We start from the raw sequence: 16732 nt of genomic DNA, 5'->3' as shown, positions 1-16732 counted from the left end.
CCGACTCGATGGACATGAGTTTAAGCAAGTTCTGGGAGTTGGTGATGGACAAGGAAGCCTGGCATGCTGTAGTCCATAGGGTCACAAAGTGTCAGACAGGACTGAGCAACTGAACTGAACTGATACGTGTATGTATAGCTGATTCACTTTGCTGTAGAGCAGAAACACAACATTGCAAAGCAACTATACTCCGATCAAAATTTGAAAAAAACAAAAGTTATTTCAGTGATCTCAGTGACAAGGATGGTGGCCTGGACCAGATGGCAACAATGGAGGGGGTGGGAAGTACTTAGAATCTGGGTTTATATTTTAGATTAGAGTCAACAGGTTTTGTTGATCGACTGAATGTATGCGGGAAAGGAGGAGACAAACCAGGGCTGACTATAGGATTTGGGGGCCTGAGCAACGGGAAGGACGGAGTTGCCATTTATAGAAGAGGACTGTGGAAGGTACTCGCCTGGAAAGAAGAAATCAGTTCAGTGTTAGGTTAAGTTCAAGATGCCTATTAGACTTCCCAGTGGAAATATCCGGAGAAGGCAATGGCACCCCACTCCAGTACTTTTGCCTGGAAAATCCCATGGACAGAGGAGCCTGGTAGGCTATCGTCCATGGGGTCGCTAGAGTCAGACGCGACTGAGCGACTTCACTTTCACTTTTCACTTTCATGCATTGGAGAAGGAAATGGCAACCCACTCCAGTGTTCTTGCATGACAATCAAAGGGACGGGGGAGCCTGGTGGGCTGCCGTCTATGGGGTCGCACAGAGTCGGACACGACTGATGCGACTTAGCAGCAGCGGAAATATCAAACCGGCAGTTACATACCTAAGTGCAGAATTCAACAGAGTGTGAGCCATGGGGGTTACAGATGAAGAGTGAGAACTCCCAGAGAAGAAAGGCTAGTGAAGCCAGACACCAGTGGAGATCACCAAGAGAGGTGGTGTGTGCAGCCTGAGCCCAGGGCAGGAAGTGGAGATAACTGTCAAAATGGAGACTGAGAAGGAGGGGCTGGTGGCATGAGCAGAGAAGAGAGAGATTGGTGTTTGGAAGCCAAATTTTTAAAAAACTACTTCAAGAAGCAGAAAAGTGGCCAACGTATCAAATGTGGCCAAAAGATCATGAAAGGTGACTTTGGGAACAAAAGATGCTCAAGATAAGAAAGGTCACAGATGAAGAATCCAAGGCTCACCATCTCAGTGTGCGATCCATGCGATTCCCACAACATCCTTCCTTCCTCTAACAAGAACAAACACACTGGCCTGCTTCTGCCAGGGCGCCTTCGCCTGAGAGCAAAGACCTGTATCTTTAGGCAGTCTTTGTCCTTCCTTAGTAACACCTCCCTCTTCTAAGTGCCACCTCTGGCAAAAGGGCCATTGGAGTTCCAATCACCCAGCCTTAAAACTCTGAATCACCTTTGCCTCTTTTCTCCAGATCTTTTCTTCTTTCTTTTTGAATGAAGAGTGAATGAATATAAACCTACTTACAATAACATGTAGGGGCACCGAGTGCAGCAGTGTGTGCACGGGACCTTTTGAAGGAGGTCATTATCTTTGTTATCTCCACCGTAGTTTGGCCTCAGGTCAAATGACAGGGAGGGAACACAGCCCCACCCATCAATAGAAAATTGGATTACAGATTTGCTGAGCATGGCCCCGACCCTCAGAACAAGACCCAGTTTCCCTCTCAGTCAGTCTCTCCCATCAGGAAGCTTCTATAAGCCTCTTATCCTTCTCCATTAGAGGGCAGACAGAATGAAAACCACAATCACAGAAAACTAACCTATCTGATCACACTGACCACAGCCTTGTCTAACTCAAAGAAACTATGAGCCATGCCGCGTAGGGCCACACAAGATGGACGGGTCACGGTGGAGAGTTCTGACAAAACGTGGTCCACTGGAGAAGGGAATGGCAAACCACTTCAGTATTCTTGCCTTGAGAACCCCATGAACAGTATGAAAAAGCAAAAAGATAGGACACTGAAAGAGGAACTCCCCAGTATACTACTGGAGATCAGTGGAGAAATAACTCCGGAAAAAATGAAGAGACGGAGCCAAAGCAAACACACCACCCAGTTGTGGATGCGACTAGTGATGGAAGTAAAATCCGATGCTGTAAAGAGCGATATTGCATAGGAACCTGGAATGTTAGGCCCATGGATCAAGGAAAATTGGAAGTGGTCAAACTAGAGATGGCAAGAGTGAACATCAACATTTTAGGAATCAGAGAACTAAAATGGACTGGAATGGGTGAATTTAACCCCGATGACCATTATATCTACTACTGTGGGCAAGAATCCCTTAGAAGAAATGGAGTAGCCATCACAGTCAACAAGAGTCCAAAATGCAGTCCTTGGATGCAATCTCAAAAACGACAAAATGATCTCTGTTTGTTTCCAAGGCAAACCATTCAATATCACAGCAATCCAAGTCTATGCCCTGACGAGTAATGCTGAAGAAGCTGAAGTTGAACAGCTCTATGAAGACCTAGAAGACCTTCTAGAACTAACACCCCAAAAAGATGTCCTTTTCATTATAGGGGACTGGAATGCAGAAGTAGGAAGTCAAGAAACACCTGGAGTAACAGGCAAATTTGGCCTTGGAGTACAAAATGAAGCAGGGCAAAGGCTAACAGAGTTTTGCCAAGAGAATGCACTGGTCATAGCAAACACCCTCTTCCAACAACACAAGAGGAGACTCTACACATGGACATCACCAGATGTTCAATACTGAAATCAGATTGATTATATTCTCTGCAGCCAAAGATGGAAAAGCTCTATACAGTCAGCAAAAACAAGACCGGGAGCTGACTGTGGCTCAGATCATGAACTCCTTATTGCCACATTCAGACTTAAATTGAAGAAAGTAGGGAAAATCACTAGACTATTCAGGTATGACCTAAATTAAATCCCTTATGATTATACAGTGGAAGTGAGAAATAGATTCAAGGAATTAGATCTGATAGAGTGCCTGAAGAACTACAGACAGAGGTTCATGACATTGTACAGGAGGCAGTGATCAAGACCATTCCCAAGAAAAAGAAATGCAAAAAGGCAAAACGGTTGTCTGAGGAGGCCTTGCAAATAGCTGTGAAAAGAAGAGAAGGGAAAGGCAAAAGAGAAAAGGAAAGATATACCCATTTGAATGCAGAGTTCCAAAGAATAGCAAGGAGAGATAACAAAGCCTTCCTCAGTGATCAGTGCAAAGAAATAGAGGAAAACAATAGAATGGAAAAGACTAGAGATCGCTTCAGGAAAATCAGAGATACCAAGGGAACATTTCATGCAAAGATGGGCACAATAAAGGACAGAAATGGTATGGACCTAACAGCAGCAGAAGATATAAAGAAGAGGTGGCAAGAATACACAGAAGAACTATACAAAAGAGATATTCATGACCCAGATAATCACGATGGTGTGATCACTCACCTAGAGCCAGACATCCTGGAATGTGAAGTCAAGTGGGCCTTAGAAAGCATCACTACGAACAAAGCTAGTGGAGATGATGGAATTCCAGTGGAGCTATTTCAAATCCTAAAAGATGATGCTGTGAAAGTGCTGCAGTCATACGCCCCCAAATTTGGAAAACTCAGCAGTGGCCACAGGACTGGAAAAGGTCAGTTTTCATTCCAATCCCAAAGAAAGGCAATGCCAAAGAATGCACAAAACTGCACAATTGCACTTATCTCACATGATAGCAAAGTAACACTCAAAATTCTCCAAGCCAGGCTTCAACAGTATATGAACCATGAACTTCCAGATGTTCAAGCTGGTTTTAGAAAAGGTAGAGAAATCAGAGATCAAATTGCCAACATCCGTTGGATCACTGAAAAAGCAAGAGAGTTCCAGAAAAACATCTACTTCTGCTTTATTGACTACACCAAAGCCTTTGACTGTGTGGATCACCAACAAACTGTGGGAAATTCTTAAAGAGATGGGAATACCAGAGCACCTTACCTGCCTCCTGAGAAAACTATATGCAGGTCAAGAAGCAACAGAACTGGACATGGAACAACAGACTGGTTCCAAATAGGAAAAGGAGTATGTCAAGGCTATATATTGTCACCCTGCTTATTTAACTTATATGCAGAGTGCATCATGAGAAATGCTGGACTAGATGAAGCACAAGCTAGAATTAAGACTGCTGGGAGAAATATCAATAACCTCAGATATGCAGATGACACCACCCTTATGGCAGAAAGCGAAGAACTAAAGAACCTCTGGATGAAAGTGAAAGAGAGTGAAAAAGTTGGCTTAAAACTCAACATTCAGAAAACGAAGATCATGGCATCCGGTCCCATCACTTCATGGCAAATAGATGGGGAAACAGTGACAGACTTTATTTTTTGGGGCTCCAAAATCACTGCAGATGGTGACTGCAGCCATGAAATTAAGAGACACTTGCTCCTTGGAAGAAAAGTTATGACCAACCTAGACAGCATATTAAAAAGCAGAGACATTACTTTGCCAACAAAGTCTCGTCTAATCAAAGCTATATAAATAGAGTAGTCACATATAGATGTGAGAGTTGGACTATGAAGAAAGTTGAGCGCTGAAGAATTGATGCTTTTGAACTGTGGTGTTGAAGAAGACTCTTGAGAGGTCCTTGGACTGCAAGGAGATCCAACCAGTGGGAAATCAGTCTTGAATATTCATTGGAAGGACTGATGCTGAAGCTGAAACTCCAATACTCTGGCCAGCTGATGAGAAGAACTGACTCATTGGAAAAGACTCCGAGGCTGGGAAAGACTGAAGGAGGGAGGAGAAGGGGACGACAGAGGATGAGATGTTTGGATGGCATCACCAACTCAATGGACATGAATTTGAGTACACTCCAGGAGTTGGTGATGGACAGGGAGGCCTGGTGTGCTGCAGTCCATGGGGTCACAAAGAGTCGGACACGACTGAGCCACTGAACTGAACAATAAAATGTATAAGATGCACAGTTCAACAAGTACTTAAAGAACTACCACCCACAAAGGACTAAAGGGGTCAGGGCCTAACAGTGGACCTCAGGGTGTATGAGGCAGGAGGCGGGAGCAGGAATGGGGAACAGAAGGTGATAGGAGAAGTCGCTAAGGAAGGTGAGCAGACTTAGGCAGGTTTCCAGGGGGAACACAGGCCCACTTGTGTCCTCTTCACTAGGACCTCCTTCCCAGAACCCCTTCTCTTTGTTAACGGCAGGTCTCCCCAGAATAGATGTCCTGGTGGTCCAGGAACATATTATTACATGGTGACTGAGTGCCAATACACTCTCAGAACAAGGAAAGCAATGCTCCTACTACGGTTAGCCTATGCAGAATACTGTGTTCATGTTTGGGTCTCTTATTTTATGAGGCAAACTGAGAAGAGAACTACCAAGATCTTGTAAGATGTATAAACTATGGCACATGAGGAGGAAATGGAGGCTAGAGACGTTGAGCCAGAAGAGAAACCTGGGCCAGGGTGAGCAGGACAGAGGCCTTCAAATCTCTGAAATGGAAAGCAAGCCTTTGGTTCTGTGCCTCCTCACCTGAGCACCTCCTCAACCAACTCACACCTTACTCACCACAAGGCTAGGAGATCATCAGCAACGCCTAGATGACAGGGACCTCTGTGTTCCTCATCTTTGTATCATTCTTCATCCACAGGCCCCACCAAATCTAGCACAATACCTAACACCCCCCACCACCCCCCCCCCACCAAGACACAAAGGTAATACTTACTAAACCCTATCATTCTACAACTCAAAAGTGCTCACTTCCCTTCAATGACTGAATTTAAAAGAAAATGGCTTCGAGTAGGGTTCAAAGGCCATCAAGAACCTGGTCCTTAACTGCCCTGTCTTTCCCTCTTTTGGTCTCCAACATACGCCTCTTAGGGCTTCCCTGGTGGCTCAGATGGTAAAGAGTCCACCTGCAGTGTGGGAGACCTGGATTCGACCCCTGGGTTGGGAAGATCCTCTGCAGGAGGGCATGGCAGCCCACTCTAGTGTTCTTGCCTGGAGAATCCCATGGACAGAAGAGCCTGGCGGGCTACAGTCCATGGGGTTGCAGAGTCGGACACGACTGAGTGACTAAGCACACATACTCCTCTTATGTTCTTCTTCCCCAGCCGATCAAATGACTTGATTTTCTCCAACCGTAACCTCCATGGTTTTATTCATCCCACAGAACAAGTAGCAAGGAATCTCTCTCTCCTCAGGGGAAAGGACCAAAGATCACAATGGGCCAACCCCTGCACGCACAACCCCCCGGGACTGCCCCGACCTGGGCCATGCTGTGTCATATCACAGCCGCACCTCACTCCCGCCAAAGCCACACCTGGGCTGTGGGAACGCCTGTGTCTCTACACCCAGAGTACATTTTTTTAAAAAACTTTTTATTTTATATTGGAGTGTAGCCAATTAACAATGCTATGGGTAGTTTCAGATGCCCAGCAAAGCAACTCAGCCAAACATATACATGTACCCATTCTCCCCCAAACTCCCCTCCCATCCAGGCTGCCACACTCATATTGGTCTTAACAGTAGATACGTCCTTATCCTACCCCTCTCCCTCAACCAGCACAAAATCAAAAGAAAAAGAAACCCTGAATTACAAGCTATATTACACAAAACAGCTAATTTCTCACAGATTTTCATAATGAATGCATGGATGAATTCTTACACATGCCTTGTAGATCTTCTACTGACTTATACAGTGACCGATCTATTATTATAACATGAGTAAAATGGTAAGATTTGTTTAAGGAGAAAGAAGCAACACAATTTCACTTAGGGAGCTACTACCTTGCTATTTCCGTCCTCTTTAAAGACAAAATGAAGAAAAAAACCCCAAAACTTCATTTCTTTTTAAAGTCTTACTTTACCTTACCATCCCCATCAGAACTAAGTGCATTTTTTCCAACTGAATTTTCCCACCGTAAAATACACCAGAAAAAATGTGACACAGATCTTAAAATAGTCCTATATAAATAATACAGGAGTATATATATAGAAGCACTTGCTGTATATAGAAATCACTGGTTTTAAGTGATGATAACTGTTGCTATTCCAGGAGACAAAAGCTCCCTTTCACCAAAAGTTCAACTACTTTTAAAAATTCCAGTATCCACCCAGTTAAGTGGCTGGCTGAGCTCTCCCTAGCAGGACAGCTTCTCCACCGCAGGTGTGTTGGGGTCCCTCCACCCCCGACAATCTCACTCCCAGTTAGGTCACATCTGCCAGGAGCTGACTGGGGTGAAATATGGAATCATGGTTTCCTAAACACTTGAATTTATGGGGGTGAGGGCAGGAGTTGATTTGATGCAGACAGTATTTCTTAATCGGGCTGTTTCCTGGGTAGAACCCTAAATTTATCTACTAACGTAGATTATAACAGCTTTCAGGGAACAGATCCTGCTGTTCATAGGCCAAACTCTGAAAGAAAGATGGCAATCACTTGCTGAGGTGCTCAGCCTCTAAGGCACTTAAAAAAAAAAAAAGCAAAGCCTACACCTTCACTAAAGGTGACCAGAGAGTCCTGGGCAGAGCGCACGGAGCCCCCAGGAGTCAGATCACTTAGGCCTGTTACCAGGGCCTGGCCCAATGATAAGGGCTTTCTTGGTGGTTCAGTGGTAAAGAATCGGCCTGCCAAGGCAGGAGATATGAGTTCCATCTCTGGGTTGGGAAGATCCCCTGGAGAAGGAAATGGCAGCCCACTCCAGTATTCCTGCCTAAGAAATCCCATGGACAAGAGTCTGCTAGGCTACGTGAGTCGGACATGTAAGTCATGTCCTACGTAAGTTGTAAGTTATGAATCTTACAAAAGTCACGAGTTGGACACGACTTAGCGACTAAAGAACAACAACCGCCCCAATGCTGGTCCCTGGAGGTTACCTGATTGTCTGAGCCTTCTTTCTGTTTGCTATAAATACCTGTTTCTTAACATTTAAACTGAGTTTGGTCCCCACCTTCCCATTTCTTAACTGTAGTTTCCTATTCTATATCCCTAAAATAGAAATACCTGAAAGACATTTCAAGTAGAAAATATCTTTTAAGACAATCCATGAATTACATTTGTAGTTATCTTTATAAGTTACTATTGAATTATTTTTGACTGATGGAATTTCACTTCTCCACAAAAATCTGATATAGTTGGATCAGAAATATACACTGAGAAATTCCAATCCACATGATTCTCAGATTTTGACAGCTGTATCAGTTGAGATTTGGGGAAGGTGTGGCTGCCATCAAGGACATCAATATCTACATCTAGAAAAGTTTCTGAAATACATGAAAACTATAGATAGTTGCCTGGCAGAGAGGCACACAAATGTTCACTAAATGAGTGAATCCACACATTTACCTAAATCCTTCAAACAGTTTTATTTTCAATCTATTCAACTTTCTGGGCTAAGATGGTATTTGTCCCACAACTACCTCCCTCCTGCACATTTCCAATGTTTCCTCTTGATTTACACTTTAAGTTTGTTATTGTTCGGTTGCCAAGTCATGTCCAACTCCTTCTCGACCCCATGGGCTGTAGCCCACCAAGCTCCTCTGTCCATGGGGTTTTTCAGGCAAGAATACTGGAGTAGACTGCCATTTCCTTCTCCAGGGGATCTTCCCAACCCAGAGATCATACCCACTTATGCACTGGCAGGCAGATTCTTTACCACTGAGCCATATGTAATTTATTCAAGCATAGGACTAAGATATATAGATGATTACCTCCTGAAGAAAACATGACTATTTTTTAAAAATGGATTAAAAAATAATTAATCATATTATAAAAGGATTGCTTTATAAAATGGGTTTTTTTTTTAAATTTATTTTTGGCTGTGCCAAGTCTTGGTTGTGGCACATAGGACCCAGCTCTCCTGACTGGGGGTCAAACCCGGGTTCCCTGCATTAGGAATGTGGGGTCTTAGCCACCAGACCACATGCGAGGTCTCTAGAATGGATGATTTTTCAATTAGAATTTTAGTTTGAAATAACTGTGCATTCTTATACAGCGGTGAAAGATCTCATGTGTTTTCACCCAGGACACCACATACACTCTTGCCCATCAGTTTCCGCCACCAAGAATATCTTGTGAAGCCAAGCTGTGTGGCAGCACAACATTACGACCAGGACACTGACCCTGATACACATACAGAGCATTTCTATCAGCACCAGGACCCCGCGTTGTCCTTTCACGGCCTCATTCACTGCTCTTCCCACTCCCCAGAACAGATCATTTTAATAGCTTCTCTGATAAAGTCAGTGCTTGGTTTTCCACTGGCAGTTGGCTCTTGAGCTTTAAAGTTTAAACAAATATTTAAAAACTCACAAAATAGCAATCAGTAGGGAAACATTTTTCAGTCAACAAAACCCTGTTTTATGTGCAACTTTTGAAAACTCAAGAGTGGGGTTTGGTGTCGACAAGATTAACTAACCAGGCTCCCGATGGTGGAGGTACTTGGCAGGCAGTGCTACAGCTGTGGGTGCTCAGAGACGACTGCTTGTAGAGAGCAGCGGACACCAGCCCTGATTTCATGAATGCTGCAGAAGCACCTGTGTGGCAGTTATGTCTCAGGCAGCTCCTCTGGCTTCTCTGAATGGGATGGATTTTTGCTGTGTCCATTTGGCTAGGTAACTGCCCTCAACAATTCACTTAAACATGAATCCAGGCGCTGATGTGAAGGGATTTTGCAGATGCAGTCAAAGTCTCTTTAAGGGTTGCCGTCCTCGGTGGGACTGACTCAATGTGCTGACAGCCTTAGAAGCAGGGCGAAGGCTTTCTGAGGGAGAGATGACCTTCCACCTGCTGAAAGCCGCTGCAGACCGTGCCCGTGGGGTTTTCACCTGCTGGGATCCTCCCTTCCTGACAGCCTGCCCTACCAACTCTAGACTTTCTTAGACAGCCTCCACAATTCCATAAGCCTGCTCCTTATAAGAAATTCCTTAACGCATGTGGGTGTCTGTCTTCTACTGGTTCTGCCTGTTGAACCATGATCGACCTACTCAGGACCCACCAAGGGATTTAGAAAGCAGATACCAAAAGAAAACTAGGATTATAGACTAAATTGTATTTCCCAAACCCAAGACAATGAATGACTAATTATCTAGGAAGATAATATGTACTTATATATATACTAAACGCCAGAGAGATTTGCTGAATGAACTTCCTGGTAGAATAGCAAGTGAAGTAACCACTAGAAACAAAATATTAACTTAAACTGAAGTTGTATTCAAAAGACAAGAAACTAAATCATTATGAAAACAATACTGTAATGCAATTATCCTTCAATTAAAAACACATACATTACAAAAAAAAGGCAAATCATTTGTTTCAAATCATCTGCGTGGACTGCCCTATTAAGGAGAGCCCTGTGGTTCTCCCACCTAACTTAGGGTTCCAGGCCACAAATAATGGATGGCCTTGCATTCCCACACCACCATCAGCTGTTTGCTCTCTTTTGCTTGTACTTCAGTCTTGCTGCCAGATACATTAGCCAGAAACCCAAAGTGGGGCAATTAATATAAGATTTCGGTTACTTTGTGACTTGCTTAAAGGCCCGTCCAAATGATTTGTGAGAAAAATCTTATGAACCAACAGAACAGAAACTGTAGAGTTTTTTCCATTATTCTCCTCTCCCAGAGTATTTAAAGACTTGGACTTTCCCATCTTTAGGGGAAATATTTTCTTATAAATAGTGAGGCATGCCGGGCATCTCCACTTCATCTTTTTTGGTGGTCTGTACCACTCACTGCACACTCACTGGAATGTTTTCCTAGTAAGTGATCAGCAATGGAAAACGTGGCTAAGACAAAGGATGGCTTTCGGGATGAGATGATGGGAACCTTCCCATCTTTCCCAAGAGATAAGCAGTTCTTCTATAGAACCAAGGGGCTTATTTTAGAATCAATGAGTCTATTTCTGTCGTTTCAGACTTGTAGCTTTCCTAAGGATGATAAATGAGGAATGACTGTGTTAGTGAGTTAACAGCCCAAAAGATGAGTAATTGCCCAACATATCCAATAATAGGAGATTCAAAAACCAGAAATATATTTCCGTTGCTAAGGTAAAACCAACTGTCTGTGCTTTAATTCTTCTCTTCCTTGTGACTTAGTCTTTGGATCAGCAACATTCAGAACTTTGTGCTGCAGTGCAGAACTCTCAATATTGACTGAACTAATTTCTTGGATGACTTTTACAACATAAGGAGGCAAGATCAGTAGTTATATAAAAGACATAAAAACATGGTTCTTTTGTGATACAGTGAATAAAAATTACCTAGGTCCAGATGATGTGCTAAAAAATACTACAGACCCAACTACCTCATACATTTGCCTTAGAAGCAGGCATTTTAAGGAGAGAGGTGAGGTCATCACTTCTTTTAAAACCTGCTTAAAGGGAAAACTAAAGGCTGGTTTTATTCAGAAAAACCTTATCCCCTTTTCTTATTCAAGTCTCCTCTTTTCAGAAGTCCTTTCTGATGACCTCAAATTGTAATGAGGAAATGGAATTGCTACTATAAATTTGCTAATTATGTATTATCATATCATTAATAATCACGATATGAAGGGAAAGGCCTAGCAAAACTGTCCAAATATCACTGAGTCCTGATGTTGCAAGGAAAAATGAAAAGTCGAGTTCAAATTCTCACCCAGTGCCATTAAGCTCATCTGCAAATTTTGTGCAAACAATAAACTTAAAAAAATACAAAAGGGGGCAAAAATACTGCGTATTTTTCTTGGTGATTCATCATCATCACAGAAAAGAGATAAAACTAGACGACTTTAAAAACCAAACCTTTTCTAAAATTCTTTCACAATTCCTCTCACCATTTCCATTATCTATCTTCCCCACCAAGTATCTCTTAAAAATACATCAGAGATAAAAGAAGTTTTTGTATTTCTATAAGGAAAAACATCCAACAACAGAGAACCAACCCTGATTAAATAAATTCTCATAAATCCATATAATGGACTACTATGCAGTCATTAAACAAGATTAAATAGGTCTACTTAACTGTTAAAGAAAAGTTACCCAAAATAAAGGAAAATAAAAACAGGAAAAAACAGGACTATTTTACATAGTATAATCTTATTTGTATAAATTGTATATGTATAGGAAAATTCTGGCAAGGAATAGTTGGTTAGTGGATACTTAGTCTTATCCAAAATGTCTATGAGATTCCCTTGAAATTCAGTCTTGTCCCAAATCACGTGTCATGGTCCAAAAATGCTCAGGACATTTTGGACAGGACCAAATGTCCTGCAAGGGAACTAGTTCACAGTAGCACGTTGGGGGAAATTTTTAATAGCCACGACAAGGTTGAGTTCTACAAGTAGAAATTCTGATAAAGTCTATTTTGTGTGATTGTCATCAAGAAGTAAAACAGAATGGAGATTTATAACGACATGCCCTGTATTAGCATATGTAATTCTAACAACAGAGAAAGTTTGACCATGAATGAATGAGAACAGAATCCTCTGTCAACGTTAGATGGCTCTTAAGCATCACTTCAAAATCCTCTTGGCCCACTGCTTACCCCTTCCATCCCTTCCACTGCCACAGTGACCAGTTCCACACAGGCTCAGACTGGTTTCACACCCATGTAACCAGTGCAAGCAGTTTTCAGGTGCGAGGTCGTGTTGGACTCTTTTGTGACCCAGTGGACTGTAGCCTGCCAACGCTCCTCTGTCCATGGGATTTCCCAGGCAAGAATACTGGAGTGGATTGCCATTTCCTTCTCCAGGGGGATCTTTCTGACTCAGGGATGGAACCTGTGGCCTCTGCATTGGCAGGGGCATTCTTTACCACTGAGCCACCGGGGCAGCCCAGTACAAGCAGACGTCACCTCATATACAGCTCACAGCATAGCTCGTTGCGTCTCTCACCTCTGCTTTGGGACTTCTGTACAGAGAAGGAATTCATGCCCATGGGAGAATACGTCCCCCTCTGTACTCAAGCACAGTCCTGAGAGCATCTCACAATGCTCCTTTATAAGTCCCAGGTAGGACAGAACACCTGCTACCTGTAGTCAAAAGCCAACAGACTATCACATCCTTTCTTCCCATTTCACTTCCCTTGTTCTGAACTCCTGCACCCTGGGATCCCATTCCAAATACACCTCCCAGCATGCAAGCCTTTGTATCAGGCAGATGTTCAGGCTATAACTTCATCAGAAGTTTTTCTACTAATCAGTTTCTGGCTTTGTACATTTCATCCTCTTCTATTTCCATGATTCCAGTGCCAAAGGTGTAAAGATACATTCATATCTCAATATAGTTACAAAGCTGGTTATGCAGCTTTGTATCACAATACCAGGTGAGCTGGCACAGTGCAGGAGAACTTCTCAAAGTCATTCCTACATTGGGATGGCCAGTAATAACTACACACTGAAGTGCCTGCAAACCCAAATTAAATGCATTTCAGGCTCAGCTTCTCCACAGCTAGAGTCCAAAAAACACCCGCAACATTCCAACATTACCAGAGATAGAAAGAGTGAAAGAGGGTAATTAAAAATGCCAAGAGAGGATTTTAGACCAACTGCAGTAATATCTGGATTTTTCAAATTTCACAAAAACACATGACGATGTAAACACATTTGCTAGAGCCCTTCCTGAAGCCTGTGCATATGAGAAGCATATACGTTTAATTAGCTTTATGGTAAATCTACCTTCACTATGTATAATCAAGTAAGTGTAACAAAAGTAGACAGAACACAAAGACTGAAAAGGATCAAATCTATGCCCTACCACCATCCCCAGTCTAATCTTCTCTCCTAAACTTCAGGCATAAAAATATTCCAACTGCCAACCTGGTCCTCTTCACTTGTCCCATGAGCATCTCAAGGCTCAACACGCCCCACACTATCATTTTTTCTACCAAACCTGTTCCTCCACTTTTACTCCTCTTGCTGACTAATGGTACCAGTATGTATCATGTGTGGAATTGTGGGAGTCATCTTAGATTCCTCCTTTTTCTCTAGTTTCATAGCAGGTGACCCTGCTATGACAAACTGGTCACCAAACACTGTGTCAAGCTGTAAACTGAAGACCACCTCCTAAATATCTATTGGATCTAATAGCCATTGGATCTGCCCCATATTCTCCATTCCTATCATCAGCTCACTTTTAGTTACAGGTCCTCAATATTTCTGTTTTGAACTGTAACAACCTTCTAACTTCTCTTTCTAACTTTACTGTAATCTCCCCATCTCCCTGATGCCATAGTAATCTTTCTAAAAAGCAAATCTGAACATGTTATACTACTGCTTAAAACTCTCTAATAGCTTCCCATTGCTGCTAAGTTGCTTCAGTCATGTCTGACTCTGTGCGACCCCATAGATGGCAGCCTCCTGGCTCCCCCGTCCCTGGGATTCTCCAGGCAAGAACACTGGAGTGGGTTGCCATTTCCTTCTCCAATGCATGAAAATGAAAAGTCAAAGTGAAGTCGCTCAGTCGTGTCCGACTCTTAGCGACCCCATGGACTGCAGCCTACCAGGCTCCTCCGTCCATGGGATTTTCCAGGCAAGAGTACTGAAGTGGGGTGCCATTGCCTTCACTTGGGATAATCTAAATGCTTCAGTATGACCTACAAAGCTATCATGACACGATCGCTAGCTCTTTCTTTAGTCTCATCTCCTATTTCTTTGGTCATTCAATGTTAGAACACATTCTGCCACTCTCCAAACTAGACATGCTATTTTACAGTTTCTTCTGCCAAGAACCTAGACAGCATATTAAAAAGCAGAGACATCACTTTGCTGACAAAAGTCCATATAGTCAAAGTTATAGTTTTTCCAGTAGTCATGTACGGATGCGAGAGCTGGCCCATAAAGATGGCTGAGCACCAAAGAATTGATGCTTTCAAACTGTGGTGTTGGACAAGACTCCCGAGAGTCCCTTGGACAGCAAGGAGATCAAACAAGTCAATCCTAAAGGAAATCAACCCTGAATATTCACTGGAAGGACAGCTGAAGCTCCAATACTTTGGCCACCTGATGGGAAGAGCTGACTTGTTAGAAAAGACCCTGATGCTGGGAAAGATTAAGGGCAGGAGGAGAAGGGGATGCCAGAGGATGAGATGGTTGGATGGCATCACCGACCCAATGGACATGGGTTTGAGCAAACTTTGGGAAACAGTGAAGGACAGGGGAGCGTGATGTGCTGCAGTCCATGGGGTCACAAAGAGTTGGGCACAACTTAGTGACCGAACAACAACTGGCAAGAACACCCTCCTCCCCTTTGTTCTTATTCTCCTCAAGGATGCAACCCAAGTATCCCTCATCCTGGAAGTCTTTGTCACGTCACCTATGCCAGTTGGGTTTGATGTCCTGTCTCTGCACTTCCACAGAGCCTTCATTAGTTCCATCAGAGACTTCTTATCCTGTATTATGATTTGCTCCCTTCTCTACTAGACTGTGAGATTCTTGAAGGCAAGCGCTCTCTTTTATATCTAAAGTCTCGGAGGCTAGCACGGTACTAGGTATATAGCACTGTCAATAAATGCGGAATACATGGCTCAAATTAATCATAAGAAAATAAGAAGGAAGATGAAGATTGGGGGCGGGGGGAACAGTATCATCCTTGCAAGCTCGTGTTATAAGAAGAGATTGTTTTTCTTCCTGGGACACAATACAGTAAATGGGGCCAATCAGTGACTGCCGGTTGATTGTAATTTTAGCAACGATTTCCCAGAAGAGTGACCAACTATTGTTACCTAATCCAAGGCCTGGGACATAGAAGACTCTCGTTTCCTATTTAATTTAATTGTACTGATTTTATTATTTCAGCTCCTATTGGCACCAACTTCGAGAAAAGTTACAATAGAGTTTGTCCCCAGTTGAAGCCAGCTTGAAAAACAAGTACAAATCAAACCCTGTGCTCCTTCCTGTTGAGTTTGAGAATATCTTCAAAGAATTTTCATTGTCTTCTTAAACACACAACATGAATTCAGCCTGGAAACTGAGACTCCAAATTTTGAAACATGATGGTTTGTCAAATAAGAGAGAGAGAGAGAGAGGCACTTAGCTTACCAAATGAATGAATGCATGTTCAAAAGAGGTCAACGATCATTCATTTACGTAAAAATCCTCAAACACCTTTTGAGGTATCTGCCCCTCAGTCAAGACAACAACCTGTCTTAAGTTCTCTGGGAGTAGGTACTACAACTGCCTGAAAAGAACATCACCTTGGTTCCTGACAACATTCAGAAAATCTAGGTCATCCATCGCCACTAATCCCTCACCAAAAAAGTCAGTTTTAGAGCTCAAATATGTGTGCTGGGACCCCAGAGAATACTGTCAGTGATGACTAAGGGCTTAAACTAAAATTAGACAAATCTGGGTTTGAACACTCTGGTTCTGCTACACACTTAGCTGTATGACCAAAGACAAGTCATTTACCCTCTCTTGGCCTCTGACTTTAATCATCTGTGAAACAGAGATAAATCCTAGGCTTCCTATGAAAACTGAAGAAGTTCAGAATTTAACACAGGGCCTGGCACATAGCAAGTAATGCAATAAACGACAATGAGTATATTCTTGATGAACTTTCTGTTGGTTCTGAAACCTAATAATCTTCTCAAAGGAATATGTATAATACGTTTAGTATCTATAGAAGCAAGATCTTGGAATCATTGGGAAAATTCAGCTACAAGCTGCTGCTTTTAAAATAGAGGCTATGGGCTTCTATGAAAAAGCATAATTAACATCCTGTGAGCATTCAGTCCTAGGCAGCCTTGTTTTAAAGTTCTTCAGCACAGCAACTCCACATATTGT

General features: G+C 42.8%; 1 protein-coding gene across 3 annotated transcripts in view; it reads right to left on the bottom strand.

Moving 5' to 3' along the window:
- CNNM2 (cyclin and CBS domain divalent metal cation transport mediator 2) overlaps window positions 1-16732 on the bottom strand; it is a 184630-nt gene that overhangs the window by 43310 nt on the left and 124588 nt on the right. The gene's annotated exons all lie outside the window — the stretch shown is intronic.

This window comes from Bos taurus, chromosome 26 (genome assembly GCF_002263795.3).
Source record: "Bos taurus isolate L1 Dominette 01449 registration number 42190680 breed Hereford chromosome 26, ARS-UCD2.0, whole genome shotgun sequence".
Classification (NCBI taxonomy): Eukaryota; Metazoa; Chordata; class Mammalia; order Artiodactyla; family Bovidae; genus Bos; species Bos taurus.
This window is presented reverse-complemented; position numbering and strand designations above follow the sequence as displayed.